The 16,429-nt window shown below is 51.0% G+C and overlaps 1 protein-coding gene across 3 annotated transcripts in view; it reads right to left on the bottom strand.

Moving 5' to 3' along the window:
* The window catches only part of ubxn10 (UBX domain protein 10), a 42,085-nt gene that overhangs the window by 14,659 nt on the left and 10,997 nt on the right, over nt 1–16,429 (bottom strand). Inside the window, exon 2 of one of the 3 annotated variants that reach the window (XR_011935380.1) lies at nt 564–2,059. The exons of 1 other annotated variant lie outside the window; for it this stretch is intronic. The gene's annotated coding sequence lies outside the window, so the exon portion shown is untranslated. Of the gene's footprint in view, nt 1–563; nt 2,060–8,467; nt 15,918–16,429 lie in introns of those variants that run through there. One more of the 3 variants, XR_011935381.1, reaches the window with a different exon arrangement.

Below are 16,429 nucleotides of genomic sequence, written 5' to 3'. Positions count from 1 at the left end.
CTTGGGTCACTGTGTAGAGTCTGCACATTCTCCGTGTCTGCGTGAGTTTCCTCCGGGTGCTCCGGTTTCCTCTCACAGTCCAAAGTTATATAGGTTAGGTGGACTGGCCATGCTAATTTGTCCCTTAATGTCCAGGAATGTGCGGGTTAAGTGGGGTTACAGGGCTGCAGGATGCTCTTTCAGAGTGTCAATGGGCCAAATGGTCTCCATCTGCACAGTAGGGATTCTATAACCCAGGCTGGCCAGTGGAGGCAGAACGTCTACTACTCACAAACATTCCCTTTAACCCATAATGGTTGAGACATTATCAGCCTGGAACACAAAGCCAATTTCCAAATATTGGATAAACATCCTTTGTTGAAGACGTTGCGGAGAAGTAAAGTCACATGACATGTCCTCTGGCTTGGGGAATGTTGCTATATTTACTTGCTATAAATATGGCAGTTAATAAGGTCGCCTTTCTTAATCCTAATTAGGAGTATGCTTTCAGAGTCGCCAGGTATCTCTCGATACCGCCACAAGGTTCAACCGAATACCGATCAAAGAGCCAATACACCAGTTGGTTAGTTCAAAGTCAGCACTACTTTATTTACACACAGTAGGATTTACTTTCTGCACAATAACACTACAGGCTAAACTATATCTATCACTAACACCTATACTTAACTTTGGGTGCCCACTTAGGTCAGAGGAGCAATGGCCGTTGTTCGGATCTGAGGCTGTTGAGTTCGAATAGGTAACACGAGTACAGCTAAGGTCATCCATCTGGTAGCGAGCGTTGAACTTGAACTTACTTGCTTCTGGTGGAAGGGTCTCTCCGCTTGAGAGCCAAATCCAAGAGACTGAACCTTAGGCGGGGGTTCCTTCTTATACTCGGAGGGGCTTCGCGCGCTTTTGGATGGGCCTTAAACTTGGTCCCAATTAATTGGGCAGCTTCTTGATCACTGCCATCGATCTAAGCCAATAAAGGGGCAGATGCCTTGATGGCTGGGCATGTCCCAAGTGGCCGTTGGCGTTGCTTTGTTTGTGTCTTCTTGCTGAGGTGGTGGCGCCGGAATGTCCGAGACAGTATCGGCTACATGAGCACTAGTTCTTTGTTCCTCGGAGATGGGCCATCAACATGTAAATCGGCCCAGGGTTTTGGTTCCGTCTACAGTCTGTCTTCCAAATATACATTCAGGCTCTGTACCTGCTTGTTACTTTGTATTGTCCATTTTTCCCTGTATGCTCTGCGAGTGTCCATTTTATATGCTGAAAGTGGCCATCCCTGCTACACTCCCTCCTTATGATCCTCAACACGATGCATGAAGGATCACATTACTGAATCTTCTTTGTTCTCTGCCTAAGTTGAGCACCCGCAATCAAGGACTGATTCTATCCTACTCTGTCCTATGGATTGGAACCTTTACCTAAATTGCTTTTATTTACATCACATCATTATAAGATTCTAAGGGGCGCTATAGCATGCATTACATTTATTTTTCATTTAAAACACCGGAACCTCTAACTATCCTTCTCTAAACTATCTTTAGTTAATCAAAAGAATTTACAAACAGTATAAACTATATAATAGCAGCATTACATTTGTCTGTATCTTGGCGGTCAAGTACAGAATTTCACATCTTTCTTTATTAGAACAAACAAAAATTAGTCGATGCACTTTATTTACTTAGAGAGAGTGGGGGGGGGGGGTTTGCTGGAGTCCGAAAATAGGGGGTCTGAGTGTATGTATCGGAGTGCGGGAGGCTTTCCTTTGCCATTTCCGAAGTCTCAGTGTCTGGATGACACTGCAGAGTATTGCTGTGACTAACAGTGCTTCTGCGATGTATGACAGGGAATACCATTTTATAATGTTCTTGCACCAGGTTGGTGTATCAGTTACTGTCTCTGGGTGTGGTGCGTGGCAGGGATGAGGAACATTCATGGCCTGTGGGGTAGGGGTCAGGGGGGTCGTGTCCGCGCGCAACTGTAGTGATCCCACGAAGATCCAAATGTAGATCATGATGTCCGTTTTCATTCTTTTTTTTTCTTGGTCTTCCTCTGTCTTCTGTTGGATTTCCTGTGGACACAAGCATAATATCTGTTATTACCTTGTTTAAGATCTCGTATGTCTGTCTGTCTTTCCTTTGATTATCAATTGCCCATTAGAATTGTCACCATATGTGACTCCCTCATTTTTTTTTTAAAAAAACAAATATTTTTGGGGACAAGACATCCGAAAAGAAAATACTGTCACAGTGCGAGCAGTCTCGCAGCCTGTGTGGTCGATGCGCCGAGTGGGCAGACAATTTCTCCATCCAGCAGCAAATTGTTTCGTCCAAGTGTTTGAGGATGTAAATAGCATGTCGGGATATCGACCTAAGGGTCGCCGGAAAAGAAACTAAACTTGTGGCAAAGAACATTCTTTAAACCACAGACTAAAAGAACAGTAAAAGAGTTTTGAATCAAAAGCTCCGAATGGGGTGCAGAAGGGCCGCGGCGGGAAAGAATGGGTGGAATCCCCAGGTAGGACAGTGACCAGTGCCGTCGGTGCACTACCCGAGCGTAGCTGACCAGATGGGGGTCCTCAGGCAGGGCGGGGACCAGTGCCGTTACTCCACTGCCTGGGTGACCAGACAAGAACGGAAAGAATTTGTGTTCGCCGTGGAAAAACTGCTTATGATTGCCGTCGAATCAGAAGAGTAGTTATGACTGTATCAATGGGTGTCTGCCGACAAACTTGTTCCTTTAACTGCCATGTGACATCAAAAGAGTAGCTGTGACTGCATCAAAATGTGGCGTGGGGCCATGGATAAATTTTATCAAAGGGTCGTACACAATACAAACATTCAACATTTAAAAACAGCAAACTAAAATAACAAAATCGGGCAGGCTACATCAGAAAGAAGGACATCGTAAATCTCAATCGGTTCCTTTTTACCATCATCTGGACACCTCATTGTTCTCTAGCAAAAAGAGTCACAAAGGGGCTCGTCTGGTGGGAGTCAAGATTCCAAGTCATCATCTTCTCCCGGTTGCCACACTCGTGACTGGAGTAGCTGTGCCAAGGCTGCTTGGGGCGATGTGGGGTCCATCTCATCTTACGGATGAGTCTGTAGGAATTGTCGTGGTGCCAATGCTTAGTGTCTAGGTTGGAGGCGGTAGGGGGCAATCCATCGTCGTCGGGCGGTGGGTACGGTTCAGGGGCTTTTATGTAAGTGGTCTCAAAGGGGTTGAACGTATCCTATTTGGAGTCACTGGGAGTGGCGCAGAATTGAAGTCGTGTGGCGGTTCCATGGGGTCTAATGATGTCGGTGCTGGTCGAATGAAGGGAAAGGCGGAGTCGTGCCTCTGGGGGTGGAGTCGAAGTGGTGTCTGAGGATGTGATGGACTGGTTGGGGGAGGGTAGGAATAGGCCGTCCATGGGCAGGGCGTGTTCGTCTGCTGCTGCCAGTGAGATGTGGTGTGAGTGGTTGCTCTGTGTGCCATAAGCCTGAAGTTGGTTTATGTGAAACCATCCTGACTTTCCATTAGGATAAGTGATCTTATAAACGGAGGGGCTGATTTTATCTGAAATGGAGTAGGGTCCTGCAAATTTGGGGGAAAGAAATGAACTGGGGTTGTACAGGGAGAGCATGAAAATGAAATGAAATGAAAATCGCTTATTGTCACTGAAAATTCTGTGGGGTGTACCGTTTTATCAAAACATATTTTACTTTGTTTTTTCAGTGTGCCAAGCCTAACAGCTGCGGCAAGCTGGGCTGCTTTAACGTTTTCGAGGATCTGCTGTACTGCTTTCTCATGGGCGAGGGCGGTGACAGTGGGGCTGGCCAAATCAAGCCCTAACAAGTATTCTGTTCCCTTCATGGGTCGTCCGGTCATGATGGTGTGGGGGGTGTATCCAGTCGAAGTTGATACCGTGTTCCTTATGAACATGAGTGCAAAAGGGAGAACTGTGTCCCATGCGGTATTGTGCTATTGCACCATTTTCCTTTTTTTTGGTTTAAAATAATTTTTATTCAAATTTTCACAAAATAACAACAAAATACAGAAAGAAACAACCCCTCCGTCGTCATATACATGAATAATAAATTAACAGCCTCCATCAACACAAAGGCAAATATACACACCCATTCAAGAAAAACGAACCAGCCCCCCCGCCCCCCCCCCCCCCCCGGGTTGCTGCTGCTGACCATCTTCTAACGTTCTGCCAGGAAGTCGAGGAACGGTTGCCACCGCCTGAAGAACCCTTGTATCGATCCCCTTAAGGCCAATTTCACCCTCTCCAATTTAATGAACCCTGCCATATCGCTGATCCAGGATTCCACGCTTGGGGGGCCTCGCATCCTTCCACTGAAGAAGAATCCTTCGCCGGGCTACCAGGGATGCAAAGGCCAGAATACCGGCCTCTTTCGCCTCCCGCACTCCTGGCTCCTCTGCCACCCCAATATTTCCAACCCCCAGCCCGGCTTGACCCTGGAACCCACCACCCTCGACACGGTCCTCGCTACACCCTTCCAAAAGTCCTCCAGCGCTGGGCAGGCCCAGAACATGTGGGTGTGGTTTGCTGGGCTCCCTGAGCACCTAACACACCTGTCCTCGCCCCCAAAGAACCGGCTTATCCTTGCCCCGGTCATGTGAGCCTTATGCAGCACCTTAAATTGTATGAGGCTGAGCCTCGCGCAAGAGGAGGAAGAGTTCACTCTCCCCAGGGCAACCGCCCACGTCCCCTCGTCAATCTCTTCACTCAACTCCTCCTCCCACTTACCCTTTAGCTCCTCCACCGAGGCCTCCTCCTCCTGCATTACCTGATAGGTTTCCGAGATCCTCCCCTCTCCAACCCACACCCCCAACAGCACCCTGTCCCAGACCCTGCATGGCGGCAACAGTGGGAACTCCACCACCTGGCGCCGAACAAACGCCCTTACCTGCATATATCTGAAGGTGTTCCCCGGGGGAGCCCGAACTTCTCCTCCAGCTCACCCAGGCTCGCGAACTTCCCGTCCACAAACAGGTCCCCCATCCTTCTGATATCTGCCATGTGCCAGCTCAAGAACCCTCCGTCCATCCTCCCCGGGACAAACCGGTGGTTCCCCCGAATCAGGGACCACACCGAGACCCCCATCTCCCCCCGTGAAGTCTCCATTGCCCCCAGATTTTGAGGGCAGCCGCCACCACTGGGCTCGTGGTAAAGCTCACTGGAGGAAGCGGCAGCGGCGCCGTCACCAGCGCCTCCAGGCTCGTGCCCACACAGGACGCCATCTCCAGCCTCTTCCATGCCACCTCATCCCCCTCCATCACCCACTTACGCACCATCGTCATGTTGGCGGCCCAATAATACCCACAGAGGTTAGGCTGCGCCAACCCCCCCCCCCTGCACCGCTCCAGGAAAACCCTTCTCACCCTCAGGGTCTTCTGCACCCACACAAACCCCATAACGCTCCTGTTAACCCGCCTGAAGAAGGGCCTAGGGATCAGGATGGGAAGGCACTGGAACAGGAACAAAAACCTCAGGAGCACCGTCATTTTAACTGACTGCACCCTACCCGCCAGGGAGAGTGCCAGCACGTCCCACCTCTTAAAGTCTCCTCCATCTGCTCCACCAGCCTCGTGAAGTTAAGCTTATGTAGGGCCCCCCAGCTCCGAGCCACCTGGACCCCCAGGTACCCGAAACTCCTCTCCGCCCTTTTTAGTGGGAGCCCACCAATCCCCCTCTCCTGGTCCCCCGGGTGCACTACGAACAACTCGCTCTTCCCCATATTAAGCTTGTACCCGGAGAAATCTCCAAACTCCCTAAGGATCCTCATCACCTCCGGCACTCCCCCCACCGGGTCCGCCACATATAGCAGCAAATCATCCACATAGAGCGACACCCGATGCTCCTCCCCACCCCGCATCAGCCCCCTCCAGTTCATCGACTCCCTCAACGCCATGGCCAGGGGTTCAATCGCCAGCGCAAAGAGCAGGGGGGACAGGGGACACCCCTGCCTCATTCCCCAGTATAGCCGGAAATACTCTGACCTCCTTCTGTTTGTGGCCACACTCGCCACCGGGGCCTCATATAGCAGCCTCACCCACCTGACGAACCCCTCCCCGAACCCGAACCTTTTCAACACCTCCCACAGGTACCCCCATTCCACCCTATCAAAGGCTTTCTCCGCATCCATCGCCGCCACTATCTCCGCCTCCCCTTCCATCGCCGGCATCATTATAACATTCAAGAGCTTCCGTCCATTAGTATTCAACTGTCTCCCTTTCACGAACCCAGTCTGATCCTCGTGCATGACCTGCGGCACACAGTCCTCTATCCTCACGGCCAAAATCTTTGCCAGCAACTTTGCATCTACATTTAGGAGTGAGATTGGCCTATATGACCCACACTGTAGGGGATCCTTGTCCCACTTCAGGATCAGGGAAATCAGCGCTTGTCGGGGGCAGAGCCCCCCTTCCCTTGCCTCGTTGAAGGTCCTTACCAACAGAGGCCCAGCAGGTCCGAATACTTCTTGTAAAATTCAACCGGGAACCCATCCCGCCCCGGTGACTTCCCCGCCTGCATGTTCCCTATCCCTTTGACCAACTCCTCCAACCCAACCGGCGCCCCCAACCCCGCCACTTGCCCCTCCTCCACCCTCAGAAACCTCAGCCGGTCCAGGAAGCGACCCATCCCTCCCTCCTCCAGCGGGGGCTCAGACTGGTACAGTTCCTCGTAGAAGTCCCTGAAGACCCCATTGATACCCACCGCACTTTGCACCGTGCTCCCTCCTCCATCCCTAACTCCCCCGATCTCCCTAGCTGCCTCTCGCTTCCGAAGCTGGTGAGCCAGCATCCGGCTCGCCTTTTCTCCGTATTCATATACCACCGCCTGCGCCTTCCTCCACTGCGCCTCCACCTTCCTGGTGGTCAACAAATCGAACTCAGCCTGGAGGCTGCGCCGCTTCCTAAGCAATCCCTCCTCTGGGGCCTCCGTGTACCTCCTATCCACCCTCACCATCTCCCCCACCAACATCTCCCTCTCTCTCCTCTTCCCCCCCCCCTCTCCTTGTGTGCCTTAAATGGAGATCAGCTCTCCTCTGACCACCGCCTTCAGTTCCTCCCAGACCACCCCTACTTGCACCTCCCCATTGTCATTAGCCTCCAGGTACCTCGCTATACACCCCCGGACCCGCCCGTTCACCTCCTCGTCCGCCAGCAACCCCACCTCTAGGCGCCACAGCGGGCGCTGGTCCCTCTCCTCCCCTAACTCGAGGTCCACCCAGTGCGGAGCGTGATCTGAAATGGCTATCGCCGAGAACTCCGTATCCTCCACCCTCGGAATCAGCACCCTGCTCATGATAAAAAAGTCAATCCGGGAGGCCTTGTGGACATGGGAGAAGAATGAAAATTCCCTGGCCCCCGGCCTCGCAAACCTCCATGGGTCCACCCCTCCCATCTGGTCCATGAACCCCCTCAGCACCTTGGCCGCCGCCGGCCTCCTCCCTGTCCTAGACCTCGAGCGATCCAGTGCCGAGTCCAGCACCGTGTTGAAATCCCCCCCCCCCCCCACCACCCCATTATCAGGCCCCTTGCCTCCAGGTTCGGAATCTTGCCCAGCATACGCTGCATGAACCCCGCATCGTCCCAATTCGGGGCATATACATTGACCACACCGCCCGCTTCCCCTGCAGCTTGCCATTTACCATCACACAGCTACCGCCATTATCTGCCACAATGCTCGACGACTCGAACGACACTCTCTTCCCCACCAAGATCGCCACCCCACCCCCCCCGATTTTTTGCATTCAAACCCGAATGAAACACCTGCCCTACCCACCCCTTTCTCAACCTTACCTGATCCGCCACCCTCAGGTGCGTCTCCTGAAGCATGGCCACATCCGCCTTCAGGTGCTCCAGCTCCCCCTTGGCCATTCCAGCAGCACCCCCCCCCCCCCAAGCTAGGTCCCCCCCGAGCTGAATTGTTCCCCCCATTGCACTCCCGTAAGTCAGCTGACTCCTGCTGACCCCGGCCACTCCCGCCGCTCCATCGACCCCCCCCCCCCCAGTGTGGAACTTCCCCTGCCCCCCCCCCCTTGTCCACCAGCAGGCTCTCATCCATTCCACTCCCAACGCGGGTGAAAAGCCCACCCAGCTTCCCAGCTCTGGCCCCGCCCCTCCAACCCTAAGCACGGGAAACAAGCCCGCGCTTTCCACTCGCCCGGCCCCGCCTGCTCTGGCGCAGCTCCCTTTCCAGGCCCGGTCCCACTACCCCAACTCAGGCCTCCCCACTCCCCCCCCCCCCCCCCCCGCCCACGGGGCCCCATCTCCCCTACCGCCCATCAGCCCCTCAAGCAGTTTACCTAACCCTCCCCCCCCCCCCCCGCGAGCCTACCCGGCGGACCTAATCAAAACAATGCACAATCAACCCCCGAAAAACAAAGAACCCCCCCTCGAAACACAACTGAACAATCCCCAACCATCCCTCCACCCCGACCCCTCGTCCCCGACCCTTAGTCTGAGTCCAGTTTTTCGGCCTGAACTAAGGCCCACGCCTTCTCCGGGCACTCGAAATAATGGTGTCGGTCCTTATAGGTGACCCACAGTTGCGCCGGCTGCAGCATACGGAACTTCACCCCCTTCCTGTGCAGCACTGCCTTCGCCCGGTTGTAACCGGCCCTCTTCTTCGCCACCTCCGCGCTCCAGTCCTGGTAGATCCGGACCTCCGCGTTCTCCCACCTGCTGCTCCGCTCCTCCTTGGCCCACCTTAACACACACTCTCGATCAGCCAACCGGTGGAACCGCATCAGCACCGCCCGCGGCGGCTCGCTGGGCTTGGACCTCCTCGCCAGCACTCGGTGGGCCCCCTCCAGCTCCAAGGGCCCCTGAAAGGCTCCCGCTCCCATCAGCGAATTCAGTATGGTGACCACGTAGGCCCCCACGTCCGATCCCTCCAGCCCCTCCGGGAGACCCAGGATCCGCAGGTTCTTCCGCATCGACCGGTTCTCCATCTCCTCGAACCTCGCCTGCCATTTCTTGTGGAGCGCGTTGTGCGCCTCCACCTTCACCACCAGGCCCAGGATCTCATCCTCGTTCTCAGAGACCTTCTGCCGGACCTCCCGGATCGCCACCCCTTGGGCCGTCTGGGTCTCCAGCAGCTTATCGATTGAAGCCTTTATCGGCTCCAGCAGCTCTGCTTTCAGTTCCTTAAAACAGCGCTGGAAAAGCTCCTGCTGCTCTTGCGCCCACTGCCTCCACGCTGCCTGGTCTCCGCCCGCCGCCATCTTGGTCCTCCTCCCTCGCACCTTTCTTTGCTTCAATGCCACTTTTTTTAAATCGCCCCACTCCTGGTCCAATCCATACACTATCGGGGGAATGTTGCTGTCCCCTTCCCACACCGGGAAACGTCGAACAAGCGCCGCTACGGACCCTAAAAAGAGCCCAAAAGTCCGTTTTTAGCGGGAGCTGCCGAACGTGCGACTTAGCTCCGCATAGCCGCAACCGGAAGTCGATTTCTGACCGTTTCTAATATGTTGGAGACAGGAGGCCTTCCACCATTTTCCTGAGGGTTGCCTTGAGGGTTCTATTGATTCATTCTATGATTCCGCTTGATTGGGGTGATAGGCGATATGGAATTTTTGTTGGATGCCGGAAATTGTGAGGACATTTTTCATGACGCGTCCTGTGAAATGTGAGCCTTGGTCTGATTCTATACTATGGGGAAGGCCCCATCTCATGAAGATGCGCTGCGTTAGAATCTTGGCGTTTTAGCCGTGTTAGTTCTGGATGGAAAAGCTGCCACCCATTTTGTGAAGGTGTTGATTACTATCAACACATACTTAAAACCATTCTTGCAAGGGGGTAGGGGACCTATGTAATCAATCTGTAAATTCGTCCAGGGGCCATTAACAGGGCGGGTGTGCCTGAGCTGATCTTTCCTCGCATATCTGTCTGATTGTTCTGGGCGCAAATCAAACAATTTTCCCTGTAATGCGTCACATTGGATTTTAAATCGGGCTACCAGCAGAGAGGTCTGAGGTGGGCAAGGGTGGAATCTATCCCTTAGTGTCCATGGTTGTCATGGAATTGGCAGATAATTTGGTTTCTATCGTTTTTTCTTGAGTGGGTGAGTATTTTTGCCTTTGTGTTGAGGAAGGCTGGTAATTTAATTATTTATGTATATGGGGGGGAGGGGGGGTTGTTCTTTTCTTTCTGTATTTTGTTGCTGATATATTGTGAAAATTTGAATAACATTTTTTTTTTAAAAAGAGAGTGGATCTGGGATCTGTAATGCGGGAGCTGTGCTGAGGGATTGTTTTAATGCATCCACGGCATCCGTGTGCTGTGGAAGCCATTCCCATGGGGCTTTCATTTTTAGTAAATCGGAAAGAGGGGCTGCCTTTGTGGCAAAACCGTCTATGTGGTTCCTGCAGTAGCCAACCAGAACATTATGGGGCAAGGGTAATTTAACAATGGAGACAATGCGTTTCTGCTCGATCTCGCGTTTGCCATGGGTGATCACTGTGCCTAAATAAATGACCTTTTCTTGGAGAATCTGGGCCTTTTTGGGGTTAACCCTACATCTGATTTCATGAAGGAGTCCTAATAATTCGTTGAGAAGCGAAATGTGCTCTCCCTTAGTGTCTGTCTGTAGAAGCAAGTCGTCTACATACTGGACAAGGCAATCGGGTCGGGAAAATCTAGCTCATCAATTCGCCAATTGTCGGTGGAAAATGGAGGGGGAGTTGTGGAAGCCTTGTGGTAGGCACGTCCACGTGTATTGCTCTCCCTGGAAGGTGAAAGCAAATTTGTATTTGCACGCTTTATCCAATGGAATGGACCAAAAGCCATTGCTGATGTCCAAAACCGAGAAATATTTTGACTGGGGTCCCTGTTTTAACATTGTCCCGGGACTCGTGGCTATGGTGGGGGCTGTTAATTGGGTCACTTTGTTTAGTTCCCTATAATCGATGGTCAGTCGCTATGAGCCATCGGGTTTCCTTACACGCCAAATTAGGGCATTGTTGGTTGAACAAAGAACAAAGAAAAGTACAGAACAGGAACAGGCCCTTCTGCCCTCCAAGCCCGTGCCGACCATGCTGTCCGACTAAACAACAATCTTCTACACTTCCTGGGTCCGTATCCCTCTATTCCCATCCTATTCATGTATTTGTCAAGATGCCCCTTAAATGTCACTATCGTCCCTGCTTCCAACACCTCCTCCGGCAGCGAGTTCCAGACACCCACTACCCTCTGCGTAAAAAAACTTGCCTCGTGCATCTCCTCTAAACCTTGCCTCTCGCACCTTAAACGTATGCCCCCAAGTAATTGACCCCTCTACGCTGGGGAAAAGCCTCTGACTATCCACTCTGTCTATGTCCCTCATAATTTTGTAGACCTCTATCAGGTCGCCCCTCAACCTAAGTCTTTCCAGTGAGAACAAACCGAGTTTATTCAACCGCTCCTCATAGCTAATGCCCTCCATACCAGGCAACATCCTGGTAAATCTCTTCTGCACCCTCTATAAAGCCTCCACATCCTTCTGGTAGTGTGGCGACCAGAATTGAACACTATACTCCAAGTGTGGCCTAACTAAGGTTCCATACGGCTGCAACATGACTTGCCAATTCTTATACTCAATGCCCCGGCCAATGAAGGCAAGCATGCCGTATGCCTTCTTGACTACCTTCTCCACCCGTGTTGCCCCTTTCAGTGACCTGTGGACCTGTACACCTAGATCTCTCTGACTTTCAATAGTCTTGAGGGTTCTACCATTCACTGTATATTCCCTACCTTTCAAAATGCATTACCTCACATCTGTACGGATTAAACTCCAGTGAGGCTACTGAACGAAGTACGTCTTGGCAAGTAAACTTTGGACGACCTTTGCAATTTCTCCCTCTGCTTGTTGGGGGAAACCGTACTGTTTTGGGGGTTTGGAGTCGGGTCCTGTAATGTTGACTAAACCTGCTATCTTGCCACAGTCGTGCTTGTGCTGGGCAAAAGAAGCTTTGTGTCTCTGCAAAACGTCTCTAACGTCTTTGTCCTGACTAATGGTTCGTGGATCAAACCAGAAGTCTCCTACTGTGCTAATCCTGTGAGCATAGTCTCCAACTGTGAGCGTGGCGGGGGCTTGTGCTGTCTTTGCCATTCCCCACACACATCTATTGACGGGGTCGAACGAAAGATTGTGGGAGCTCAAAGTCTATCCCCAAAATGTGTTTGGCTGTCTGGGGTCGATCTACTAGAACAACGGGGTGTTTGATTTTAATGTTGCCGATCTGAATCGCCACAGGGGCCGTAATGTGTCCCTGCTGCAGGTTTCCTGTAAAGCCGCTAAGGGTAATGGTGTCTGTGGTGGGCCATGTATCCCGTTGGAATATTGCGGAGGAATTTAGCGTGGTGCGGGACCCTCCTGTGTCCCAAAGAAATTCTACGGGGTGTCCCCGGACTGTGCCTGCTACTACCGGTCTTCTGGACTTGTCCCAAAGGGTGTTGCAGACCTAAGTTGGGGAGTCAGAACACCGTCAATCGGTGGCATTCATGTCTGCGTTCACGGAATGGGTGCTAACACTATGAATGGGCTTGGCTCTGTTCTTATTTAGGGTATTTGCCTGCTGGTTTTGTTGCTGTTTCTGGGGGGCATTGCACTCTCGGGCGTAATGTCCTAACTGTCTGCAATTGTACCACTCTTGGGATTTAGGCTGCTGTGGGCTATTTCTTTCCTCGTTTACCCTTGTGGGTTCTGATGTGTCCTGACTGGATGCATGTTAGCATATGCCTGCTCTTCATCTGCTTTTCCGTATTCTGACTTTTCCTGAAGGGACTGTTCCCAAGCTCGGGATAATCTTTTTAAAACCCATTTCTCATTGTGTGTGTCATCGGAGGGGTCATAATTGGCGCAAGCTTTCTGTCCTGCTTCGGTCGTGTGGGAGACTAGGATTCGAGTACATTTGGCCATATTTTCTGGTGTCAAATGGGCGCGGGCTAACTCTCCAAATACTGCTGTGAATTGGGTCCACAGGCATCTAGCAAAGGCTGTTGGGTGCTCGGTCTTTTTCTGCCTGCATTTATTGGGTCCTTCTACGGGATCTTCCTTACTGTAGCCTATCGCATCTAGGATCGCTGCATACATTTCTTGGAGGGTGCCTCCTCCTACATTTTGTGGGTCGGGAAGGGCTGCCATGACTGAGGGGTCGAGGCTCAAAACTGTGAGGATAACTTGCTCTCCTTCGTCCAGGTCGTACATGATCGCCTATGTTTAACCGTTGCAAAATAATGGTGCCAGTCCGATGTGGGTTGGAACGGTGTTATTTTGTCGCACGCGTCCCTTAATCGGGTGATGGTTAATGGGGTGGTGTACAGAAAATCGGGGTCTCCGTTTGTTGTGGCCCTGCGCTGTGCGGCGACAGGGTTAATGGGATTGTGCTCTGCTATGCAGTCGGGGGTGGGGGTGCTTTTCTTTTCTGGGTTTTATCCTGAGTACATGTTCCATGTACATAGCGATGGCCAGTTTCATTTAACTCCTGCCAATCGGGGCCATTTTCCTGATCTAACTGAGGTCCGAATGGATCTTGGAAACCATTTTGTACTGAGAGCAGGGATTGCAGGTCTGCAATTTGCTTTCAGCATTTGGCGTGGTCCACCGAACTCTGCCTTTGTTCTGTCGTGGCACTGTGGAGTGCTTGTAGGGCCGCTTTTAAATCGTGACATTGTTTCTTTAATTGCTCAACTTGAAGTTCTGTCTCTTCTCGTACCAACACCGCGCGTTGCGTGTCCTGGTAGGCCTTATCATACTGTGACTGAAAACTGCTTAGGTGAGTGAGACAAGATTGGTGTGCCCATTTGACATCAGCCATCTCCTTGTCCTTCGCCGCTAACTGCTCTCTAAATTGCCTGTTAACTTTCTTGCACTCGCTAGCGTCTCCCTCACTATTCTTCTCTCTGTCCTGAATCTCTATGTGGAGCGTCTTCACGACCTCCTCTGTGCCTCGCAATTGTGCCAAGCAGGACACGATTGCCATCGGCTTACGAGCTTTTCCTAAGCTTTTCTTATGAATCTCGGTCAGGTTCTCCCACCAAGTATAGCCTATACTTCCGGGACCTGTTTCGTCGTTTGCACAAAATTCGCTCCAAAGGGGCCATCATTTCCCTTTTAGATAATTCCGAATTTCCTCTTCCCATATGGGACACTGCTCTGCTCTATTGGTTGCTGCGACCTCAAATTCCTGGGGATTCATAAGGCGTTCCATTGCCATCCCTACTGTAATCTCTGGGTTTCTACCATAAATTTGGAACAGGGGGGAATAAAGTGGTGATGCAAACACGGGTACGGCTTAAGTTATTTTCCGTCTACAAAACTCCCGACATTTTTACGCAACAAAATCTATCAAAGTTACCTTATATCCCTTGTTAATACGCATGCAAATAACACACTTCAGAATTTTGGAGGGTTGATCGATATTCGTCTTACGCTTGTGGGTTTTACTTTTCCCAATTGGGTTTCTAATTCAAATTTGGGTTCTCTCGGAGTGACAAAGCCACTCCTAGGTCGAGTCCCGTCAGATGTCGCCAGTAATGTTGCTATATTTACTTGCTATAAATATGGCAGTTAATAAGGTCGTCTTTCTTAATCCTAATTAGGAGTATGCTTTCAGAGTCGCCAGGTATCTCTCGATACCGCCACAAGGTTTAACCGATTACCGATCAAAGAGCCAATACACCAGTTAGTTAGTTCAAAGTCAGCACTACTTTATTTACACACAGTAGGATTTACTTTCTGCACAATAACACTACAGACTAAACTATATCTATCATTAACACCTATACTTAACTTTGGGTGCCCACTTAGGTCAGAGGAACAATGGCCGTTGTTCGGATCCGAGGCTGTTGAGTTCGAATAGGTAACACGAGTACAGCTAAGGTCATCCATCTGGTAGCGAGCGTTGAACTTGAACTTACTTGCTTCTGGTGGAAGGGTCTCTCCGCTTGAGAGCCAAATCCAAGAGACTGAACCTTTGGCGGGGGTTCCTTCTTATACTCGGAGGGGCTTCGTGCGCTTTTAGGCAGGCCTTAAACTTGGTCCCAATTAATTGGGCAGCTTCTTGATCATTGCCATTGATCGAAGCCAATAAAGGGGCGGATGCCTTGATGGCTGGGCGTGTCCCAAGTGGCCGTTGGCCTTGCTTTGTTTGTGTCTTCTTGCTGGGGTGGTGGCGCCGGAATGTCCGAGACAGTATCGGCTACATGAGCACTAGTTCTTTGCTCCTCGGAGATGGGCCATCAATATGTAAATCGGCCCAGGGTTTCGGTTCCGTCTACAGTCTGTCTTCCAAATATACATTCAGGCTCTGTGCCTGCTTGTTGCTTTGCATTGTCCATTTTTCCCTGTATGCTCTGCGAGTGTCCATTTTATATGCTGGAAGTGGCCATCCCAGATGGGTACAGGAACAACAAATATTGCCTTGCTGAACTTTGCTGTTTAACATCTACAGCGAAGGAGCTCTCTGGCTGAGGCTGGCCACATTGTCCCATCTGTGCTTCTTCTGCTGGAATTCTGTACCATTTCCTACAAGACTGATTCATCGCTAAACGTCTATCCTATTGTGTGAATTCAACACTCCACAGTCAACAGTTTTCAGTCTACTGACGTCCGTGAAGCAAGGCCCCATTGAACTTTGATTCTCGACCATGGAATCCAAGTGAAACAATTATTTTTCTGTGGTCTCTGTACTGTAAACATTTATTTTCTCTACCCCTCTCATTAGTGTTATGATGACCATGAAGGACACGGGGGATCATCAATAGATACCCAATGGGCTTGTGGAATATGAATTCCCCTATTGAGCAGTTGGAGGTTTGCCCAATAGGAGATGCGTGGCGGAAGTTTAAAACCCACAGTTCTGATTCGAACCAGCATCTTCATAAGCCTTGGTTGTATGCCATGGGAGCAGTCCTTTTTTTTGTTGCTACAATAAAGGATATCATTGTTAGTAGACTGGCTGGGCAAAGTCATTACAGTGGCGACGAGGAATAAACAAGTTTAATATGAGCAGCCTCACCGGTACGAAACAAAATCCCTCTCTTCGGTAAATTCGAGCCTTATGACATTAATAATAATGATAATAATAATCTTTTATTATCACAAGTATGAAGTTACTGTGAAAAGCCCCCAGTCGCTGGGCCCAGTACGCAGAGCGCTTGCCTTACTTCTTCCACGCTAATAACATTGTGGCAGATGAGAAGCAGAAAATGATTCTGCTGACACCATGCGGGGCCCTGACACTCAGCGTAATAAAGTCTCACCTACCCAAATTCACCTGACTCAAAGCCCTCTATAATCCTTCAGAGACGGCGCTTTAATATGGCGGAGAGGACCCCAGGAAAGCCCATCACTGGACTTTTAACCAGGTTCCAGAAGTTTCCAGAACATTGTGAATTTGGCCCATCTATGACCGAAACAGATTGGTGTGCGGAATAA

Source organism: Scyliorhinus torazame, chromosome 16 (genome assembly GCF_047496885.1).
Source record: "Scyliorhinus torazame isolate Kashiwa2021f chromosome 16, sScyTor2.1, whole genome shotgun sequence".
NCBI lineage: Eukaryota > Metazoa > Chordata > Chondrichthyes > Carcharhiniformes > Scyliorhinidae > Scyliorhinus > Scyliorhinus torazame.
This window is presented reverse-complemented; position numbering and strand designations above follow the sequence as displayed.